Below are 23,828 nucleotides of genomic sequence, written 5' to 3' on the forward strand. Positions count from 1 at the left end.
TTATCTATATATATATATCACTTTTTTTATCTCTCTGTTGGAGGACACCTTGATTGGTTCTATAGCTTGGCTACAGTGAATTATGTTTCTATAAACATTGATGTGGCTGTGTCGCTGTAGTATGGTGATTTTAAGTCCTTTGGGTATTCACCAAAGATTGAGATCACTGGGTCATATAGTGGTTCTATTCCTAGTTTTTTGAGGAATTTTCATACTGCTTTGTAGAGTGGTTTCACCAATTTGCAGTCACACCAGTAATGGATGAGTGTGCCCTGTTCCCCACACTCTCACCTACATTTATTGCTAATTGCATTCTTGATAACTGCCATTCTGGACACCTTCTTCTAAGTGGACCCTGGGTGTTTCATTTTATTATGAACAGGAATAAAATGTACCATTTGGGGACAGCTTCACAGGGAAGCGACCATTCTATTCTTCAATGTGCCAGTATTTGGAGGGATTTGATAAATTTAGCCTTTGGGTGGAAAATCTCATAAGCTTCAGTTTTCCACCTTTTCCCAGAATATGTTGGCTTCTGAAGAAACAGCCTCCGCAGTCCCAGGCCCCAGAAGCCACCCTATAAATTAGTGTGATTGAGTGTCATTCTCTCTAATTTGGATCAAGCTCCTGCAGGGCTCTGATTACATTAGGAAGGAAAATGTCACTGAAGAAGAGGGTCCTTCTGGGAAACCAGGGCCCATGGGAGAAGGAGGAACTCTCCTCCAGGGTTCTGCAGGAGAGAGAGGTCCCTCTAAGCACTCCCAACCATGTTAGATTACAGGGTATGCCACCCCAGAATAGGATGTGCTTCAAAAAGCAGAGGAGATCTGTGATGTCATGCTCTGGTCTCCATGGGGTGAATAGTGGTGTTTTGGTGTCATTTTTCTGATGTTCACAAACAAGTAAAATAGAGAGTCCATTTATAGCTTAGCCAGAATAAACTACATTTTCCCACAGAAGATACTGTTGACTCTGTTCATCTGATTATTATCCCACTAGAGGGGTTTGCTGTAAATCTGAAATAAGTGAATTGCACTGTACCATTCTCTGGCCTTCTAGCCCAACCATCAATCCTCTCCCAGAGGAGGGAATGTTTTGGGGTATGTGCCACACCAACACTGTGCACATTATCACAATACTTGGAGAATGGAGGAAGACAGAGCCAGGCTGTTCATAAAGCATGAAAATATGTCCTGAGCCCTCCCAAAGCAGTCAGCTCGCTATGGAAGTCTGTGTCCACTTATTCTTCTGCCTGTGCAAATCAATGGTCATTGAGAAACTTGAAGCCACTTAGAAGCCCCTGTGGAGCCTTCAAGAAGCTGACCACAAGGTGTGTGTTGTTAACCAGGCCTCAGGGGAGCTACAGGCCACAGGTTCACATCCTAACATTAAACTAAGTCACTTGTAATTCCAGTGACTCAGAAGGCTGAGCCAGGAGGATCAAAAGTCTGAGGTCAGCTTCAGCAATTTTGTGAGATCCTGTATTAAAATGAAAAATAACAAGTGGTAGGGACATAGCTCAGTGGGTAGAGTACACCTGGGTTCAATCCCCATGTGCTGCAGGGGTTAAGACTCTGGGAAACAGATTCGGGTCCCTGGCATTTGGAAAAAGATACAAAGAACAGTTGGGGTGGTAGTCCTGCTTTATTTGAAGGTGACAACAGCCTCCTGAGTCTAATATGCCTTTTTTAGGTGCAGGCTAAACAAAGAAGGACCAATGCCAAGGGATGGTATAAATCAGTGCATGCTCACAGGCAGATATTTATGACCTTGAGTCCAGATGCTGAATCAGGGTGTGTATGACTTGACTCTATAGCTGGCCAGATTTCTCAGTGAGGGAGGCTAACCATAACCATCTTGGGCCTGCCCCATACATTGGCACTGCAAAATAAATAAGCAAATATCCCCATGTTATGAATTTCAGTAGAGTCAGGACTGTGAACATCTTGTCATGAATTGGGGTGCATCTCTCACCTGCTGCTGTCCGTGCATGTGAAGCTCTCAACGTTCATGAAGAATACATTTCAGGTGGTTTTGTTTGGAAGAGTTTACCTCTCTGGGAAGTAAGAGCTTTTCCAGTACCTCACTCTGGCCCAGGTGTTCAAAAGTCCACCGGTCAGTTCCATGTACTACTTCAAAACATGGCATGCTTAGTTTGATTGTTTGACAGAGATAAATAAGCTTGCCCTGCCTTTGCCTGCTGTATTCCAGGGGATGGTGGTGTCCATCAGAGTCTGCTGGTGCACTCAAGTGGTACATGCACTGCAGATTCACCTTTGCACCTGTGTGTGCACAGTCAAGAAGTGTGTGCAGATCCAGAGGTAAGTGAATGTCCTCCAAGTGGGAACCACTGTGTGACTGGTGTCACTGTTGGGACCATTTTTGTATTTGCACAAAAGAGAAGGAAGAAGAAAGAGGAACTAGCAAGAACCTCACTTACTGGACAACTCAGCTAAGGGGACTTGGGTGAGCCTGTGCTTTTCCAGCAGGCTCTCTTCACCAGTCACTTTCTGATTCTGGTGGAGAAACACAGGATGGAGTGGTTTCTGAGAGAATTGATGAAGTAAGCGAGCTGATGCTCAGTTAAACTGCTTTTGGCCTGAGTGGGCCTCCACACTTAAGCCATAGGCCAATGGGAGGATCTGCTACCTAATTAGTATGTCAATTAACTGAAAGCCTGACTTAGGAGTATAGAGAGGTCCTGACTTTGACTTTGGTGGTTCAACTTCTCTTGGCCGAGGCATGATATAAGGACTAATATAATTTCTTAGGACCAGCTCCCATTCTGAAGCCACCTACAGACCCTTGGTCACTGGTCAAGGCATTATCATATAAAAAGACACATCACTTTGAAGATTTCCAGGCATTTGAAAGAATGGGTTTTAGAAAATGACATGTCCTCAAGTTAATTACAAAGGCCAGAGGATGGAAGGGGAAGAGGTAAGGGAAATTAATGAGTTAGAGACTCAGGCTCAACCAAGCTGGATAAAACCTTGACTTAAAGCCTCAGGTGGCCACCCAGCCACCAGGTGCCACCAGTGTCCTGCTGACAGAGGAAGTGTCCAGACCATTAACCCCAACCAATCCAGAAGCACTAGAACTTCACCTGGGACTGTGCTCCTGTCCAGAGCCACTTTGTATCATCATGCCCATCTTACCTGTATCCATCGAAGGTTTAACATGAATGATTATGTCCCCCAACTGGTATTTCCATTATAAAATTACTCTGGGTGGTCCAGGTTCAGGCCACCCAGTGACCTGCTCCTTTTCTGGCAAGCATCTGTGGTGGCTCAATAAACCCTTTCATTTCTGGGAAGCCTCACTCTTAACAATTTGAGTCCAAAAAAAAGTGCTTTTACCATTATGTAATAAATGCAGGGGGTGGGGAGTTGATCACCTGCCTCTCCAGCCATGCACCATCTAATTCCATTTTGATCTGCAGAAGACTTTGCTGCTTTAGCCTAAACCATGACCAAGGAGTCAGAAGAATGGCTAGCTGGTCATGGAGTTATTAACACAGAGGATTCTCTTCTCTAATCTAAAGTGAGCCTCCTGCCTCTCCCCTGCTCTCCTGCTGTGTGATTTGCTCAGGACAGAGTCTCATATGTGCAGCTGGCTCTGGACGGGCACATGGACACATGTCTTCACTCTCCTGGCATGAAGACAACCCAGCCCTGAGGCCACATCCCCACAAACCCATATCCCCTACAAATCCATGCTGGAAATCAAACTGCCTTCCCCAGCATGGGAAGCTCAAGAAAATTACAAAAAGAGTAATTTAAGTATGATTAAAATGTTTGCATAGGAAATCAAGTGTTCTCTTCCTATCAAGTCACTGATGTCCCCAGACTGGACCGAAGGAATAACTCTGATATTTCCACAGCACCTAGAAGCTGGTCTGACCTGTCCTCATGTGAGGTTGGTAAAATTATTTTTATTCTGACCGCTTTGTTATAACAGCTTACTGTCTCTTTTAAAGAAAACTTTCTTCTGGATATCTTTTTCTTTTCTTTCTTTCTTTTCTTTTGGTACCAGAGATTGAAATCAACCACTGAGCCACATTCCCATCTCTATTTTTTTTTTTTGGAGACAGGGTCTCACTGAGTTGCTTAGCACCTCAAAAACCTGTCTTTGAACTCACAATCCTTCTGCCTCAGTCTCCCAAGCTGCTGGGATTACAGGCATACACCACCATACCAGGCTCTTCTGGATATCTTAAGGTACCTTATATTCATTAAAGGCACAACTCCCTAGTGAGATATTTAGCATCCTCCTTTTCAGATTAATGCTGCTGATGATTATAGCTGAAAAGCGGCTGCAAGCAAGATTTGCCTGCAGTGATGCCCACAGGCATCCTGAGATTGGCAGTCCTGGTTTTCTTCCCTATCAAACTGATAACTAGTAGCCCTGCCAGGTTGAAGATTTGTTTCCTCACATTACTATTCTCAGCCCCAATCTCAGGATGGAGGAGGCTTTAAGCAAGCAGCAGTTATGCCTCTGAAGAATTTTAAAGAAATGAAAGAGATCCTCCAGGCCTGGAGGAGAAAGGCTGGTGGCTAGAGGCTCATCCAGGAGGCCAGTGTACCTCAGTGAGTCTTGCCAGTCTTCCTGTCTTGTAGCTTTACCTGAAAATTTCAGAAGATGGAGATCTTAAAGCCACATAACTTTTTTATAGCTAGAAATGCTGCCAAAACCAGGGCAAGATAACAGAGTGGGTGGCATAGGGCTGCATGTGACACAGGGGACCCTTTTGACGAGCCAGGAGTACAGGAATGAAAGAAATCTTGCAATTCAGATGAAAAGCCAGACAGCAGAAGAGGTAGAAGACATTATCTAATAAACTAAGGGGGTGGAGGAGGCCTGTCAGAATGCTCCCTGCTCCTCCTTAGCATCTCAGCTGCTCTCTCCATAAGTGGAAATAAAAGCCCTCTGAGAAGGCAATGATTTGCTTAGAAAACAAATAAAGATGTTGTGTCCACCGAAAACTGAAAAATAAATATTAAAAAATCTCTTTCTCTTTAAAAGAAAGAAAAAAAGAAAAGAAAGAAAGAAAACATCTTGTAATTATTGACACTATCATTACATCTTGGCAGTGCCCATGTATTATTGCCTCCCCTGTGTGTTTGCCATGAGAAGAGTCTCATTGTTCAGGAGGGAAAATAAAAGTCCCAGGATAATGTGCATGGAATACATGCCTGGCAATATAAAGTTGATTTCCTAAGAATAAGGAAGCCTGGATGTTTATTGTCATCTTACCTCCGTGGCCTGAATGTTCCATCTCTCTCTCTCTCTCTCTCTCTCTCTCTCTCTCTCTCTCTCTCTGGCTTTAAGATCTCCATCTTCTGAAATTTTCAGGTAAAGCTACAAGACAGGAAGACTGGCAAGACTCACTGAGGTACACTGGCCTCCTGGATGGGCCTCTAGCCACCAGCCTTTCTCCTCCAGGCCTGGAGGATCTCTTTCATTTCTTTAAACTTCTTCAGAGGCATAGCATCTTGCAGGGCTGGCTCAAGTAGTAACATGCTCGCCTGGCCTGCATGAGGCACTGGGATTGATCCTAAGCACCACATGAAAATAAAATAAAGATGTTGTGTCCACTAAAAACTGAAAAATAAACATTAAAAAATTCTTTCTCTTTAAAAGAAAGAAAGAAGAAAGAAAGAAAGAAAGAAAGAAAGAAAGAAAGAAAGAAAGAAAGAAAGAAAGAAAACATCTTGCAATTATTGACACTATCATTACATCTTGGCAGTGTCCGTGTATTATTGCCTCCCCTGTGTGTTTGCCATGAGAAGAGTCTCATTGTTCAGGAGGGAAATTAAAAGTTCCAGGATAATGTGCATGGAATACACGCCTGGTGATATGAAGTTGATTTCCTAAGAATAAGGAAGCCTAGATGTCTGTTTTCATCTTACCTCCGTGGCCTAAATGTTCCAATGTTCTCGTTCTCTCTCTCTCTCTCTCTCTCTCTCTCTCTCTCTCTCTCTCTCTCTCTCTCTCTCTCCCCTCTGGCCAGCCACCCAAACGATTTATATTAAATTCTAGCTCTATTCAGCACAAAAGTCATCTAGCATCAGAGGATCAAAGTTACATCAACCAACAAGCACTGGGGAATTGATAAGCAGTTAAAATTAGGTCATGACAGAGCAGTGGCTTTTGATGGATGAAGTGAAATTTAGCAGCAGGTTTGCTATTTAAAGATTAGTTACAGCACCCTTTCTTGTAGCTGCAATGAACACACAACAAAGTATCCTGTGTCTGATTAAATGTTTAAACATCGCTGTTGGCCCCACTGATTGTGGTGGAGACTCACGGTTTCCTCAGAGTGTGTTCAGCTCTCATATGGAGCAGGAAAAGGCATCTGAATTCCCACCTCCAGAGCTCCTCACAGGCTCTTTCTCCCCCCATCCAGGCAAATTTTGTAAATTATTTTAATCAATTTTATAAGCATTCCATCCATGAAGCACTTCAGTCTCCAAATTCTGACCTGGCTCAACATTTCCAAATTCTTCACCAACTTAGAAGAAACACTGCTTCTAAGTGCCAAATGTGTTCGTCAGCTGAACCAGTGGCCTCCTTTCATTTGCTTGCTCTTTCCTGCAATTTTAGAAGCATAGCCCTCAGCAATGTCTGACATGGATCTCTTCTCCTGGTCTGTTGTGACACTTGTCAATACTAAAATGGAGACTCAGCAGCCCTAAGAAGATGGGGGCAGAAGCCCATAGAGAAAAATCTCTCATGCACACGTGCTTGCAAAAAAAAAAAAAAAAAAAAAGAAAAGAAAGAAAAAAAAACCTGTTACCAGAAGTCTCTGAAGACCACAGCCTTGCACAGAGGCCACCACAACCTTATGCAAAGAGCATTTCAATAGGATAGCCACCCAGCAGCCACCTATTAAACTTTGGACTGACTCCACCCTTGTTCTTGAGCCTCGCTGCCAAGGATAATCTTTTTCAAAACAACTTATGTAACTTCCCGTGTTTTACCTTTGGAAGCCTTTGCCTTCTTCCCCTGCCTCTCTGAAAATGCCTATGATCCATCATGGCACACACATTCCAGATTGCAATCTGCTTATTCCCAAATAAAACTATTCCACTTTTGAGAACCACTCTTTCCATGGTTCTTCAGGTTGACCATTTCCCCATGAGGTAAAGACTTGTTTTTATTTCATTTGGAGTGGTTGTGGCTGAGCCCCTGACCTTTGTGCCTAGTGATCATCAATTCTATTTACCTCACCTCTGTGCCCAGACTTGGAGCTGCCCATGAAGCCAAAGAGGATCAGTGTGTTCTGCCTGGACAGAGCTGGGGTGGGTTACCATGGGCCCACAAGTGTCCCCCTCAGTCCCTTCAGGTAGCCAAGCTCACCCACATAGACTGATGTAATGCTGAGCTCCCAAGGGTCCAGAACTGAGAATACACAATGGGAGATAAGTCAGCAGAGGAAACATTGAAAACCAGTCAGAAGGAAAGTCTAACCCAAGTTCAACACAAAGTGCATAGTGGTAAACACACCCTGGGTGGGGAGAAAGGAGGAGCCTTTGTTGGGGGACACCAGCCAGGGGAACAACTGGGTCTGAGCTTGGGGAAGGCAGGGAGAATAAAGCTTCCCCATGGACAGGAGTCAGTTCAAGCCAGGCAGGTCCAGCCAGTAGGGCTGCCTGTGTGCTCACACACACGATATATATATATGTGCTCACACACACGATATATATATATGCTTGCCAAGAAATTAACTAACTACAAGTCACATAATAAGAAGTATGGAGCACTGTGACCATGAACAAAGTTATTCCAAGAATGTTTATCCATGCTTGAAAAGATTAAGCTGCCAAGAGGATGTGTTTCTTTTTTGCTGTATAAAAGAAGCAGGGAAAAAAATAAAGGTGCTGCTCATTTTCTACTGAATGTGTGTGTGTGTGTGTGTGTGTGTGTGTGTGTGTGTGTGTGTGTGTGTGTGTCTTTCTTTATGCATCTCTGCTGTACCAGGAATTACAGATTGTCAGTGGGTTCTGACAGCTGCCCGCTTTCTCCAGAAGGGGGCCATGCTGGCTCCAGGGAAAGATAGTGTTTGCACAAGGCCTTGGGAAGGGGACATGGTACCATAGTATTGTCCCTCTCTGTGGCTCCAAAATAAGCCTGAATTTATCAGCAAAACCAGAGAGGAGCCTCAGGGGAGTTGACCCCATTCATCCCCATGCACCCCGGGCTCAAGGACATTCACAGGCTGAGAATCACCAGAATGCAGGTGTCATCCACAAAAACCAGCTGACCAATCACCAGATGCAGCCACAGCAGAACACCAGGACAGGTGTGAGAATGACTTTCTAAATGCCTATTTCACACTATTTGCTTCCTATTCTAGGCAAACAGTCATTCTGGGCTTGGTCAGGAAGGTAAAGGTAATCAAGAAACACCCTGTTGCCAGGGTATGGGCCAGATACTCTGAACAGATCCACATCAGTAATTCTGCAGGTTTCCATTAAAGAGAAGGCAAGAGGATGACTTAGTTGGTCACCCTTGTGTGGCTTCCTGTGACACAGTTCAAGCAGCAGTGCTGCAGGGCTCAGACAATGTAGGGAGCTCCTGAGGGGCTCCAGCTGATTTGGGGAGCCTGGGCATTTGCTCATGTTCAGATGAGATAAAGATAACTCAAAAGACAATTTCAGACCTGAGAGGGATTCAGTAACCTTCCCTTGGCTGTCTTGCTACATTCTCTACATATCATCAAGTATCCTCTGTGCTGGATTGATTCCTCCAGAAACAAGTCCTGAAATAACATCCAAGTGCAGGCAGCAGATTTGGGAGTTTATCCAAGGAGACCTATGTGGGGTGGGTATAGAAAGTGCAGGAATGAATCTAGTTGCCCTTGTGGTCAACCAGAGAGGGACCCCACTTGAAACTCTTCAGTGTGCAAGCAACAGGGCAGGTAGCAGGGCATGGGGACATATAGGCCATTCCCACGGGGGCTGGTGGAAGGCACTGGCTGCAGGTAGGGTATTCATTCTCTCCACATTCCAGTCTGAATGGTTGGGCAAATCAGATACTGGAGGCTAGAAAGAACCCAGCCCAGAGATGCAGGTGCTGGAGGTTGACTCCAGCACCCAAGATTTTATTAGCAAGAGGTGCTTTTTAAAGGTTTAGATGTGTGCCCTACATCTTGAGAAATAGGAATAAAAACCTGAATTGGAGTCAGAGGTTGTTTTCAAAGTCCATTCAAAAAGTCACTTCTATTCATGCTCAAAATCCCAGCCATGTTCATCTTACACATGGTAAGTACTCAGATGATCCTCCTGGGTAATGACACATGCCCAGGAACATATAGGACCTTTAATCAGAGGCAATAAGTTAGTTCACTGTTAAAAGAGAATGTGCTATGTCATTATTCACCTCCATCCAGGTTAGATTGCATTATGATGACCCCGTAAGTTGTATTAGAACACTGTTATGAACCATCTACAAATGTTTCTTACAGTGTGATCCTAACCTTCTCTCAAGAATTAGGATCTACATTCTGTCCTCTTGTGAGCTGAACTGTGCTCCAAGTCCCAAATCCATACGTTGAAAGACCTCAGAATGGGACTGTATTTGAAGTTGGGTCTTTAAATGAAGGTTAAGCATCCTTAATCTGGTATAACAGGTGTCCTTATAAGAGGAGATTAGGACACAGATACACATGGAGGGATGATAGGGAGAAGACAGTTGTCTACAAACCAAGAAGAGAGGTCTCAGAAATAACCAACCCTGTTTACTGCTTAATCTCCAGAACTGTAAGAAAATTAGTTCTTTTTGTTTAAGTCACCTGTTATATGGCACTTAGCAGCCCTGGCAAACTAATATGCCTCCCCTTAAGCCTGAGCAGAACTTTGTAACCAATTACCTAAACCAACAGAATGCAACTTCCAAAGATAGCTGGGGAAAAATATCATAGTTTCCCCTGGTTTGCCAGAACTTGGGTTCCATGCTAAGAAAGCCCTAGCTAGCCAACGAGGAGAGATGGCATGTACAAGAACTGAGCCCTCAGTCACCAGCCAGGTCCAATCACCAGACACATGCATGAGTGAGGTACAGGAGATCCCAGCCCCTTCCCCAGTGTCTTTTAGTTGAGGCCCCTTCTGAATTCCAAACTCATCAAATCCATGAACATAAATAAATAGTTGTTTCATGTTGCTGTGTCTTTAGGTGATTAGTTATGCAATTCATTGTAACTGGAGCAGTCCTGAATAGGAAACAGTATAATTTTCAACTTGCTAATGAGATAACCAAGATGAGAAGCTCAAGGTCTTCCAAGGTCATACACCTTGAAATGGTAAAAGAAAGTAATTTCACCATAAAGATTTGTTATCAAATGCAAATCAAAAGGAAGATAATATATTAAGCCATCAAGGACATAAAGATATCCCTGGGGGAAGCCTCTTTGCATCTGCGCCTACAGTGACCACATGTCATGGACATTTTTGCCCAAGTTCTTTCTAAATAAATATATGGATAAATTCCAAGAAGTGGCATATTTATTTAAAATTTCACAAGGTAATACATCATTTCCCCCACAAAGGGATGTCAACAATTCACTCTGCTCTCAGCTCGTGTGAATACTTGGGCAACAATATGGGACATGTGTGTTTTTCCTTTCCCATAATTGCAAAGCTTTCAGGTCTGATGCAATTATATTTAAAATAGCATATATTATACTTAACAAGAAAATGTTGAATTGTAACTTCAAAACCTGCTTTATCTCCTCATACCACGGAAGGCTAGGAAAACAGCAATTATGCCAACTTCCTTTTTCTTCTTCTTTTCTCCTCATCTCCAAATTCTTGCTAACTACAAAATTAAAGTCAGTCCTCTGTATCCATGAGCTCTGCATTTGAGGATTTGACCAACTAAGATTGAAATATTTGGAAAAGTAATTTCCATTCATACTGAACATGTACAGACTTTTTAAATCACCATTCCCCAGAAAATGTGGGGTAACAGCTATTACAGAGCACTTTACATTATATTGTGCACCACAAGTAATCTAGAGATGATTTAAAGTGTGCAAAAAGATGTGCAAATATTTTGTGAAATTGTTTGCAAGTTTTCAAGTATTTTAATTGTACAAATTTATGGGGTATGGTGTGTACTGATCAAATCAGGGAAATTAACATTTATTTTTCCTTGTCATTGCTTTATGTTTGGAGCTTTTGAGCTCCTCTTTTGTAGTTATCTGTCAAGTGCATAGCATGCACTTTTGAATATCCATGGATTCTTGGTACAAGAGAAGGGAATCTTGCAACCAACTTTCCATGGATACTAAGGAATGGTTATATTTCTAAATTGCCATATGATAGCATTTGCATTCTGCTCCATATTTGGAATTTCCACACAATCTAGCCCTCACTGGACACTCTGTACCCACCTCTAAATTTCCCAGTTCATTCCTTCAGTTAGCACAGGTCCAGCTCTAGGTGCTTGTTCAGCAAGACTCTGGTAGGGCATACCATGGGTCCTTGTTTGCTGTTCTCCTAATCCTGACAAGCTGACATTCTCCATGTAGCCACATAATGCCTGCAGGCCTTTTCTTGGAGACAGCCATTCATTTCCTTGTCTTTGCCTTTCATGGAGAAGCATGCATTTGATATTTTCTTCAATATCAAGCATGACTCTGTATATGTGTTCTTCACCTGTCTCTTGTTGATCAATTAATTCCCAAGTTTACTCTTGCCTCGGTCTTTTGTTGGCTCTTTTTTTATTATTAATAGTCTTTATGTGGAGTATCAACCACAGTAGACCAGATGTGGCTGAGGAACATTGTTGAGAAGGACCTAGGGAATAAGTCCAGTTCCTGTGAAACCTGAATCGTGGACATTTAGCCAAATTTCCAACCCTGGGGGTTGTCACTGCAAATCACAGCCTTCTGGATGGCCACAGGGGCATTTACTCTACTCTGGATCAGTGGCAGAGCTATCCATCCACCACAGAGCAGCCTTCCTCCTCCAGAGATGTATGTCTGCTCTTGGCTCCACCCAGTCCTGGCTCCTTAATCCTTCATGTTCCCAGAGCCACACGAGCCCAGGTACCCTCTTAGGTCTGCCTGGTCTCTTCCACCACCCCCTGCACCTTCTACCTTAGACAGCTCTTCTCTTCAGCTGTGAGTTGGAGGCATGGCAACATGGTAGTGTCATGGAAAATGGAATTCTCTCTATTTAGAGTTCAGTTCTCCTTTGAAGGTCTCCTTATTGTTTGTGGTTAGTTTTACCTGATTCTACCACCCTCAACTGACAGATCAGAATCCACCCCTCTTTATTCTGCAGATCACTGAGTTTTCATTGTCAAACATTACTTTTTAAATCTTTTTGCAGTTGAAGTGTAATGTGGTATAGGAAACGGAACATATTATTCTGCACAGCTTGATGCATTTTTGCAAACTGATGATATTCATGCAACAAGCATCTTGAACACAAAACAGAACATCACTATCACCCCAGTTCCAATCTCCCTTCATCCATGGGCTTTTAGATATTCAAATTGTCCACAGACACATACCCCATGTGATACCATAGATATATTCTTACTATTGCATAATGGAGGAAACACATAATGGCCCAAACTCAATACATTTATTTAACACTGCTATACTTTATGTGTCACAGCCTCGAATCCATACATGTAGTAGTTGATTGTCCCATGGTTAGTATTTTGGATGCCCACAGACAATGCCTGGTACCTGAATGGATTCCATTATCTACAGCTTCCAATATAATTAGATAGACAGATGTTCACTTCACCTTAGATTCAAACTATCACAGAAAATCCAAGGATGACAGAAATCTGAAAAGTCAAATGACCACTGCTCCTTGATTTACAGTGAGGCTACATCCAGATAAACCCTTTGTTAAGTTGAAAATATCACAAGTTTAAAGTGCTGTTTTGTTTGTTTGTTTATGTTGGCAGTGCTGAAGATAGAGCCCAGGGCTTTATGCATGTTAGGTAAGTGCTCAACACTGAGCTACATCTCAGGATTTCATGCAGCATTAAATGCTTTAATACACCTAACCTACCAAATGCCATGGCTCTGCTTTACTTAGAACACTCATATTAGCCTCCAGTTGAGAAAAATCAACTAACACAAAGGCTATTTTTATAGCAAAGTGTTGAATGCAACATGTAATTTGTTAACTGCTGAATTAAAAATGAAAAACCAGAACAATGAAATGAGTATGCATTTGACCATGGTAGTTAGTAAGGTGAGAACTGCTCAAGTGAAGCAGTTCAGGTACTAAGCAGAAGAGTTGAATAAATTCAGAATCACTATGTTATACTAGACTAGGCTTGTGTCTGGAAGAGTGAAGCAGCAGGCAGCAGAGAATGTGCTTATGTACCTACAGTGTCTTCTGATGCCACTGGCTCAGTGCTCTCTCCCATCACCAGATAGGGAAGGAGCCAGGGAAGGGAAAGAGAAAGGAGGAAGGAATGTCAGATGGGGGCATTTAAATATTCAGCCCAAGAAAGCTCCTGACAGCCCCAGCCCATACACCGTGAGGAATTCCAAACCAGATACACTGCTGTTGGATTTTCAGGGGTAGGCTGGGAACTTTCCACATCCTAACTCACTCTGCTCCCATTCACAGCTCTAAAGTCATGGGGAGTCTCAGCTGGGCATTGCTACTAATAAACCATCTGGAGATCCTGGGACTTAGATTCAGTGGTGAACATCAGATATATGGCTTTATTCTCAGATGCCAGGGGACATTCAGGGAGGCAAGGGTGCAGTCCAGCGGTGTGTGCAGATGCTTGATGGCCATGGCATGGAAAATACCTGGGGCTTCCTAGAACCCCTGTCTCTGAGGTGAGGTCCAAGTGGCAGTAGAACCAAGCAGTTGATGCCGACAAATAGCAGAAGACTGGAATGTGCCATGCAGAGAGAACACAGTGCAAAGGCAGGAGGGAGCAAGCCATGTTTTCAGAACAACAGAATTTCAAAAATGCCTGGAATGCAGAAATGTAGAAAATAGGATTTATACTGTGTGGGTTCCATCAGAATAGAAACAGAAAGCATGAACTGTTCTAAATGGAATGATTAAAAGAAGACATTTCTAATTTAGATTAGTCACAGGAAGGTTAGTGGCTGGGAGGCTAGAAGCAAGGGTACCACATAGGAGAATGGAGCAGCATCCAAGAGAAGGATGCAGCAGTATACCTGAGCAGAGATAGGGCACATACTGGTGTTGAAAGTACTGCTGGCAGGACCCGGGACCTGACCAAATGAGGCGAGAAGGAGAGGTCTCCTGGCTCCTGCTTTGGAGCTCTGAGGAGAACTGTTGAGTTGAAACTGGAAAGTCAGCAAGGGAAATGGGACTGTTAGGGCTGAGCACCACTGTGGTTGTGTATAAATGATGGGTGTAAGGTCCGAGCTTAAGACCCACAAGCACAAGCCACAGGCTGATTGCTGACCCTTGAAGCCATAACCATGGGGAGGGTGACAGCCCCAGGTACAATATGATCTGAGAAGACAGGCAGCCCATGGTGAAGCCTAGGAGAGCACCCACATTTAAGGAATGGAAAGAATATAGAAGCTTCCAGCAGATGAATGAGAGGGAGAATGAGATACTAGGGGTTAAGGGGCATCTTCTAACCTGCCCCCTCATGGGCTTCCCTGAATCATACCCCATCTACCTTCTTCCAGCCTCACTGGATTGGACCAGGGGATTACAGCATAGTATTTGTAGGGCAGAACAAAGATGGCTATAGTTAGGCTTTCTCTCTGAGATTTCTGGCCAGCTATGTTTTAGTACTTGGTCAAGATTATAAACACCCTAATTCAGCATATGGACTCAAGGTCATAAGCATCTGCTTGTGAGCATGCGCTCCTTTATGTAATCTGTTGCCTTCTTTGTTGGCCTGAATATTAAAAAGTCCTATGAATGTGTCATTAGGCAATTTACTTGTGGTGGATTAGTCAGAGTGTACTCACACCAACCTCGATGGTGTACCCTACTACACACCCAAGCTGCATGATAAACTGTGGCTCCCTAGCTGCAAACAACAGCACATTATTGCAGTGAATCCTATAGGCTGTTTAACACAATGGTGAGTACTTGTGTATCAAAACAGAGAAAAGAGCAAAAATACTAGGTGTTAGAAATATTTCAGCTCCAGTATAATCTTATGGAAAACCAACATGTATCCAGTCCATTGTTAACAGAGTTATCATAAACAGATGTGGTGATAACACTACTAACAATGGGGCATATGGAATTGGCCCAGGAGATCTGAGGTGGGAAGGGAGATTCCTATCCACTACAAACTCAATCCTACTGTTAGGACTTTTATATTTACATATTCATGCATTACTTCTCAACACAGGAGAACCTAATTTGTATTAAAATGTGCTCTTAGAGTTCAAAAATTCATAGGCTTTTGCACAAAAAACAGTTCAGGCATCTATTATCCAGCCCTTGAGCTAAGCACCCATTAAAAAACAATGCTCTACTGTTTCATAAGTAACTACTAAAATGACTACCAATCTAACTACTAAAAGTAAACAGAAGCAGTTTATGTTTTTATCAAGGTTTAAGGATGACAGATAATGTTCCACTTCAGAATACTCACTGCTATAGTTTAGTTCTGGAATGTCCCCTCAAAGCTCAGGTGTTGAAAACTTGATCCCTAACCTGTGGCACTATTGGCAGGTAGTGGAACATTTAAGAGGTGGAGCTTAGGGAAAACTATATGAAATAGTGACTTATATACAGCAATGAGGGATAGCTACACCCTGCAAAGGCTAAAAAAAAATTAGCTAACCTCTGGAGGCATGTGTCACCCCAGACCTCCACATCAGGGCTTCAGGAGGTGGGTCAGGATGCTGGAACTTTCCACATCTCCCAAGGCACCCCAGCAAGTGAATGCAGTCAAGACAGTAGTATGGAGCCCTTAGCTGTCAATCAGAGCCTTCTTTTTTCCCAAAGTGAATATTTTAGAGGCTATTTCATACTGAATGCAATCTACATTTCCCCAACAATCACAGGTGCTAACAAATAGTAAAAAATTAGGGGGAAAATAATCTTATTTGGGAAGAGTTCTCAAAACTCTTTGTGAGTCTCTTTATCTCCTTCTAGCTAAAGTGGTGTTCAACATTAGCTACTTCTGGGCTTACTCTGAGAGCAAAAAAGAATCTTCACCCAGCATCCACCTCTGAGCTCCTTCTTAAAGGTTAGGTGAAGCCTGAAATTCCCCCAGGGGATATCATGAGCAGAATCTCAGGCTCAACACACTCATATTGACCCAGGGGAACAGAGGCACTCTGGGTTCCATGCTGGTTCTAACAGATTATAGCAGTACATTTTCTGTTGCTATAACAAAATACCACAAACTGGGTCATTTAAGAAGAGTAGATATTTATTTAGCTCTTATCTGAAGACTGAGAAGTCCCATATCATGGTGCTTTCTTCTTGCTACATTATAACATGGTGCAAGGCATCCTATGTTGAGAAAAGAGCAACAATCTTCACTCAAGTTTCTCTTCTTCATCTTAGAAGACTAATAATGATGACATCATGGGCGCCCTCTCTTATGACCTCATCTAATTCATTTTATTCCCCAAAGACCCAGTCTCATGAATTGATGAATTGGGGATTTAAGTTTCTAACACACAGGGCTGGGGATGTGGCTCAGTGGTAGAGCATTTGCCTAGCATTTTTGAGGCCCTGGATTCAATCCCTAGCACCACCAGAAATAAATAAAGAAGTTCAGCCCTCCCTTGGTGTCTATGGCCTGTCAGCCTTATGCCATGGGGTGCCACATCAGAGAAGCCCTCACCAGATGCCAGCACCTTAATCCTGGACTTGAAAGCCTCCAGAACTGTGAGCCAAAAAAAAAATATGTTCATTATAAAGTATCAGGTCTTGATAAGACAGGAGGCAAGAACTAGGAACTATATCAGCTTTTTTTTATCTCTCTGGGAGCAACAGCATCATTCCCATGTCCCTGTTTGATGGTCACTCACCAAGGCCAGGTCAAATTTAAGGAAACACACACAGCCTCCATCACATGAAGGGAGGAAAGTCAACATGATTATACCAGTGGACTGGAAGTTCTAGCTACAGAACTCCACAGTACTTGCAATCTTTAAATCCAGTTTGTAGAACTGGCTGCACTAAATGTGACTCTTCTGCTTCAAAGAAGGTACTCACTATGGATCCTCCTCAAAGCCCAGAAATCAATGTATTATAAGTAGCCTTGGCTAGACACCATCTTGGCTTAGGGGCTTGCAGCTAAACCTTGACCTTGTCAGAAGCCTTCAGCCAGTGCAGGCTTAGGAAATGTGATAGTTTCAAAGGAGAACAATAATTCTCAGAAGTAGATCTTAATTAGAAAGAAATCTATGAATTACCTGGAAAATAATTTAAAATGATCCTAATGATATTAAGTGAGATGCAGAATACAAATTAATAATTCAAAAAAGTGAGAAAAACAATTCAGGATATGAAAGAGAAATTTATCAAAGAGATATAAATGATTAACAAGAGCCAATCAGAAGTCTTGGAACTAAAAAATTAAATCAATGAAATAAAAAATATAATGCAGAGCTTCATAATAGACTAGAATAACTAAAAGTAAGAATTTTTGAATTTTTACAAACAACAATAAGTGTTGGTGAGGATGTGGGGGGAAAGGCATACTCATACTTTGCTGGTGGGACTGCAAATTAGTGCAACCAATCTGGAAAGCACTATGGAGATTCCTCAGAAAACTTGGAATGGAACCACCATTTGACCCAGCTATCCCACTCATTCTCTTATACCCAAAGTACTTAAAAACAGCATACTACAGTGACACAGCCAAATCAATGTTTACAGCTGCACAATTCACAATAGCTAACTGTGGAACACACCTATATGCCCTTCAATAGTTGAATGGATAAAGAAACTCTGGTATACATACACACTGGAATATTACTCAGCATTAAAAGAGAATAAAGTTATGGCACTTGAAGGTAAATGGGTGAAATTGGAGAATATAATTCTAAATGATGTAAGCCAATCCCCCAAAACCAAAGGCTGAATGTTCTCTTTTAGAAGTGGATGCTAATCCATAATAGGGGTAGTGGGGAGGGATGGAGGAACTTTGATTTGGCCAAGGAAAGATGGTGTAATGAGATCAACATCATTACCCTTGATACATTTTTTACTGCACATGTGGTGCCACTCTACATGTTGTACAACCAGAGAAATGAAAATTTGCACTCCATTTGTGTACAATGAATAGAAAAGCTTTCTGTGGTCATGTATAACTGATTAGAACTAAGAAAAAAATAAATAAATAAAAGAATTTCTGAATTCTAGGACAGATCTGTTTAATTAACCCAGTCAGGCAAAATATGGGAAAATATATTGGAAAAAAATAAAATCTATAAGACTTAAGGGACATTAAGTGAACAAATATTGTCATTATGAAAAGCTCAGAAGGTGAAGAAAAGAGGAAAGACATCGAAAACTTATCTCACAAAATAATAGATTAAGATCTGCCCAATCTTCAAAGTAATCTAGACATCCAGTCATAAAAATCTCAAAGAAAAACAACTGGATTCAAACAAGGCACAGTATAGTTCAAATGTCAAAAGTACAAGACAAAGACAGCATCCTAATAGTAGCAAGAGGAAAAACCACCAAGTCACCTACAAGAGAATGCCCATTAAACTTATAGCAGATTTATCAGCAGAAATCTCATAGACTAGAAGAGAATGGAATGATATATTCCAAATACTGAAAGAAAAAAAAATTGCCAACCAAGAATTTGTTGGTTTTTAGGGCCTCCCTAAGTGGCTTAGGCTGGGTTTGAACTCATGATCCTCCTGCCTCAGCCTCCAGAGCCACTGAGAGTAAAGGCATGAGCCATCATGCCCTGCTCAACCAAGAATATTGTACCCAGCAAAGTTATCCTTCAAAACTGAAGCAAAGATGAGATTTTCCTAGATAAACAGAAACTTAGTGAGTTCTTAACCTGCAGACCATCCCTGTAGCAAATACATAAGGGAGACCCACACTAGAAATGAAGGGATGAGAACTAACATAATGAAAACATGAACATGCACAACTCACAGAAGAACTGGTACATAAAACAGGAAGAGAAACAAATCTTAGCACCACAGAAAACTACCAAATCATAAAAATAAATAGTAAGTTAGGTGGAAAGGGAAAAAAAATTATAAAACAAGCATAACACAATTAAAAAAGGGACAGGAGAATATTCATACCTATCAATTATAACCTTTAATGTAAGTGGATTAAATATGCCAATCAAAAGACACAGCCTGGCTATGTGGGGCAATAAAAGGATTCAAATATATACTGCCTACAAGAATTGCTCTTCACTGGTAAAGGGTTAAAATATATATATATATATATATATATATATATATATATATATATATATATATATCTTAAATAAAAATAAAAAGAGAGCAGGAGTAACTATGTTAACATCAGATAAAGCAGACTTTCAATCAAACCTGAAAGATTGGGATTCTGAGGCAGGAGGATAGCAAGTTTAAAGCCATTCTCAGCAAATTAGCAAGACTCTGTCTCTACATAAAATATTTTAAAAAAGGGCTGTGGATGTGCTTCAGTGGTTAAGCACCCCTGAGTTCAATCATCCCTAGAACCAAAAAAGAAATCCTGTAAAAGACAAAGACTGTCCTTATATATTGATAGAATGATAAATTCAGAAAGAAGATATAACAAATGCAAATAAAATTATATATGCACCTGACATCAGGCCACCCATATATATATAAAGCAAATATTGTTAAATCTAAAATGAGAGGTTGACTCTAATGAAATAGTAATAGGGGGGCTGAAGACCCCACTTCCATCACTGTAAAAGTTATCCAGGCAGCAAATCAATAAAGATGCATCCACTTTGAAATTCACTATAGAGCAAATGGACCTAATCAACATTTACAAAACCTTTCTTGCAGCAGCAACAGAATGCACTTCTCCTCATCAGCACTTGAAACATTCTCCAGGACAGACTCATGCATTAGGACCAAATGAGTCTCAATTTAGAAAATTTGAAATCATCCCATGTATCTTCTCAGACCACAACTGAATAAAACTAAAAAGCAGCCACAAGAAGCATGAAAAGTATAATGGCACATGGAAACTAAATAATGTGACCCTGCATGACAATTGGACAATTGAGAAATAAAGGGGAAATCAAAAAGCTTCTAGAAACAAATGAAAATGACAACACAACAAACTAAAGTCTGTGGGATACAGCAAAAGTAGAAGTAAGAAGGCAGTTATAGCAATTGATTCATATGTTAAAAAATAGAAAGATCTCAAATACACAAATGAACAATGTACCTCAAGTACACAGAAAAGCAAGAACAAATGATGCCTAAAATTAGTAAAAGGGGAGAAATAATAAAGATCAGAGCAGAAATAGATATAATTGAAACTAACTAAATAAAATAGTATAAAATATTAATGAAAAAAGTGTTGGTTTCTTGAAAGGGTAAACAAGACTGACAAGTCTACAGCTAGACTAACCAAGAAAAATGAAGACCCAAATAAATAAAATCAGAAAGAAAGACATTACAACTGATGCTACAGAGATACAAAAGATCATAACAGGTCGCGGCCGCGGAGACGAGAAGCTCTCAGGAGGAGGACTCCGGATCAGGGTCGGCACTCGCCCTCGCTCGCTTCGCCCCCGGCCTCGGCCCCCGCGCCATGGAGAAGACCGAGCTGATCCAGAAGGCCAAGCTGGCGGAGCAGGCTGAGCGCTACGACGACATGGCCACCTGCATGAAGGCCGTGACCGAGCAGGGCGCTGAGCTGTCCAACGAGGAGGGCAACCTGCTCTCGGTGGCCTACAAGAACGTGGTCGGGGGCCGCAGGTCCGCCTGGAGGGTCATCTCGAGCATCGAGCAGAAGACCCACACCTCCGACAAGAAGTTGCAGCTGATTAAGGACTATCGGGAGAAAGTGGAGTCGGAGCTGAGGTCCATCTGCACCACGGTCCTGGAATTGTTGGATAAGTATTTAATAGCCAATGCAACTAATCCAGAGAGTAAGGTCTTCTATCTGAAAATGAAAGGAGATTACTTCCGGTACCTTGCTGAAGTTGCCTGTGGTGATGATCGGAAACAAACGATAGATAATTCCCAAGGAGCTTACCAAGAGGCATTTGATATAAGCAAGAAAGAGATGCAACCCACACATCCAATCCGCCTGGGGCTGGCTCTTAACTTTTCTGTATTTTTCTATGAGATCCTTAATAATCCAGAGCTTGCCTGCACACTGGCTAAAACGGCTTTTGATGAGGCCATTGCAGAACTTGATACACTGAATGAAGACTCATATAAGGACAGCACCCTCATCATGCAGTTGCTTAGAGATAACTTAACATTATGGACATCAGATAGTGCAGGAGAAGAATGTGATGCAGCAGAAGGGGCTGAAAACTAAATGCAAACAGGGTGTCATCCTTCTTCCCTCAAGAAACCTTTTTACACATCTCCATTCCTTATTCCACTTGGATTTCCTATAGCAAAGAAACCCATTCATGTGTATGCAATCAACTGTTTATAGTCTTTTCACACTGCAGCTTTGGGAAAACTCCATTCCTTGATTTGTGTTTGTCTTGGCCTTCCTGGTGTGCAGTTACTGCTGTAGAAAAGTATTAATAGCTTCATTTCATATAAACATAAGTAATTCCAAACACTTAGTAGAGGACTAAAAATGTATCTGATATTTAAGTAATCTGAACCAGTTCTACAAGTGACTGTGTTTTGTATTACTGTGAAGATAAGAAAATGTAGTTAACTGCAATTTTAAAGAGTGTTCTACATGACTTCTTACTTTCTACATTCCCTTCTTTGTTCTTCTTTGAGGGTTTCCTTTCAGTAAGCAACTTTCTATACTCTTACTGTATTCCTTTTTAGTGGGAATCCAGAAGTATTAGATGGAATGGGAGAGCACTTGACATTTCCTGGCTTGGGGGGGGGTCACAAATTGAAATGCCTCCTATATCCCATGTTGTGGAGGTCATGTCCATCTGTGATCACAGGGAGTTTCCTTATTCACTCATCATTTGCTGCTGTTTAAGTTGACAACTTCCCTTCCCAATAAAAATTCACTTACACCTCCTGCCTTTGTAGTTCTGGTATTACTTTACTATGTAATAGAAGTAGCATGTTGCTGCCAGAATACAAGCATTGCTTTTGGCAAATTAAAAGTGCATATCATTTCTTAATACACTAGAAAGGGGAAATAAAAGTACACAAGTCCAAGTCTAAAACTTTAGTACTTTTCCATGCAGATTTGTGCACATGTGAGAGGGTGTCCAGTTTGTCTCGTGATTGTTCTTTAGAGAGTTGGACCACTATTGTGTGTTGCTAATCATTGACTGTAGTCCCAAAAAAGCCTTGTGAAAATGTTATGCCCTATATAACAGCAGAGTAACATAAAATAAAATTACATTTTATAAAAAAAATAAAAAAAGATCATAATAAACTAATATCAATTCTTATATGCTAAAAAAGGAAAACCTAGAAGAAATGGCTAAACTCCAGAACATATATAACCTAACAAAACTGAATCAAGCAGAAGAAAATTTAAAGACCAAACATGAGTAATGAGATTGAAGCAATAATTAACAATCTCCAATTTAAAACAATTCAGAATATATGACCTCATTTCTGAATTTTACAAAGCACTGAAAGAACTTACTCCAATTCTTTTCAAACTATTCAAAAAAATCAAAATAGAAGAAACTCTGCCAAACTCTTTTTATGAGGACCACATTACTCTGACATCAAAACCAGAGAATATATGTCAAAAAATAACACTAAAGATCTGATTCCTGAACTTAGATGTAAAAGTTATCAATAAAATATTAACAAACGAAATCCAATCATACATCAAAAAAAAAAATCACATGCCATGATCAAGTGAGATTCATCCCAGGAATGCAAAGATGGTTTAACATATGCAAATCAACATACCCCATACAATATGTTGAGTGAAGGACAGAATCCATTTGAGCATTTCAGTAGATGTGGGAAAAACATTTAATAGAATTCACCATCCCTTTATGATAAAAAATCTCAACCAGTATGTATAGAAATAGCATATTACAAAATACTACAGGCTCTTTATGAGAGTGGTTCCTCCAAGATTGGGAACAAGGCAGGATGTCTCCCTTCACCACCCTTTAATATGGTACTAGATGCCTTAGCAAGAGAAATTAGGTGAGAGAAAGAAATGCAGAGCAACAAAATTGGAAAGGAAGACATTAAATCATCCATATTTGCAGATGGCATGATTTTATACATAAGAAAATCTGAAGAATCCATCAAAAAGCTATTAGAACATATAAAAAATTCAGGAAAGTTGCAAGATATAAAATCAAAATACAAAAGAGCAGAATTTTTATACACCAATAAGAAACTTGTTAAAAAAGAAATTTACAAAATAATCTCATTCACAGTGCTATAAGAATAAGTAAAATATTTAGAAAAAAAAACATTTAACCAAGGAAGTGAAATCTCTCTACAGTGACAATTATAAAATACTGATGAAAGAAATTTTAGAAGATGCCCCCCAAATGCTGATATATCCCCCTTTGTGAACAATAAGAATCAATGTTTTTAGAAGCACCATCCTACCCAAAGCAATCTATATATTTAATGCAATTCCCTTAAAAATATCAACAATTTTTTTTTATAGAAAGGTGTGTCAAAGTTAGCTATGCATATGGAGAAGACTGAAACTGGATCCTTTTCTCTCACTGAAAACAAAAATCAACTCAGAATGGATCAAAGACCTAAATGTTAAACCTAAAAA

General features: G+C 41.1%; 1 pseudogene; it reads left to right on the forward strand.

Annotated features, from left to right (window-relative positions):
* Positions 1-20,711: 20,711 nt before the first annotated feature.
* On the forward strand, positions 20,712-21,796 carry LOC144251412 (14-3-3 protein theta pseudogene; annotated as a pseudogene).
* The last annotated feature ends 2,032 nt before the right edge of the window (positions 21,797-23,828 follow it).

The sequence above is a fragment of the Urocitellus parryii genome (assembly GCF_045843805.1).
Source record: "Urocitellus parryii isolate mUroPar1 chromosome 13 unlocalized genomic scaffold, mUroPar1.hap1 SUPER_13_unloc_2, whole genome shotgun sequence".
NCBI lineage: Eukaryota > Metazoa > Chordata > Mammalia > Rodentia > Sciuridae > Urocitellus > Urocitellus parryii.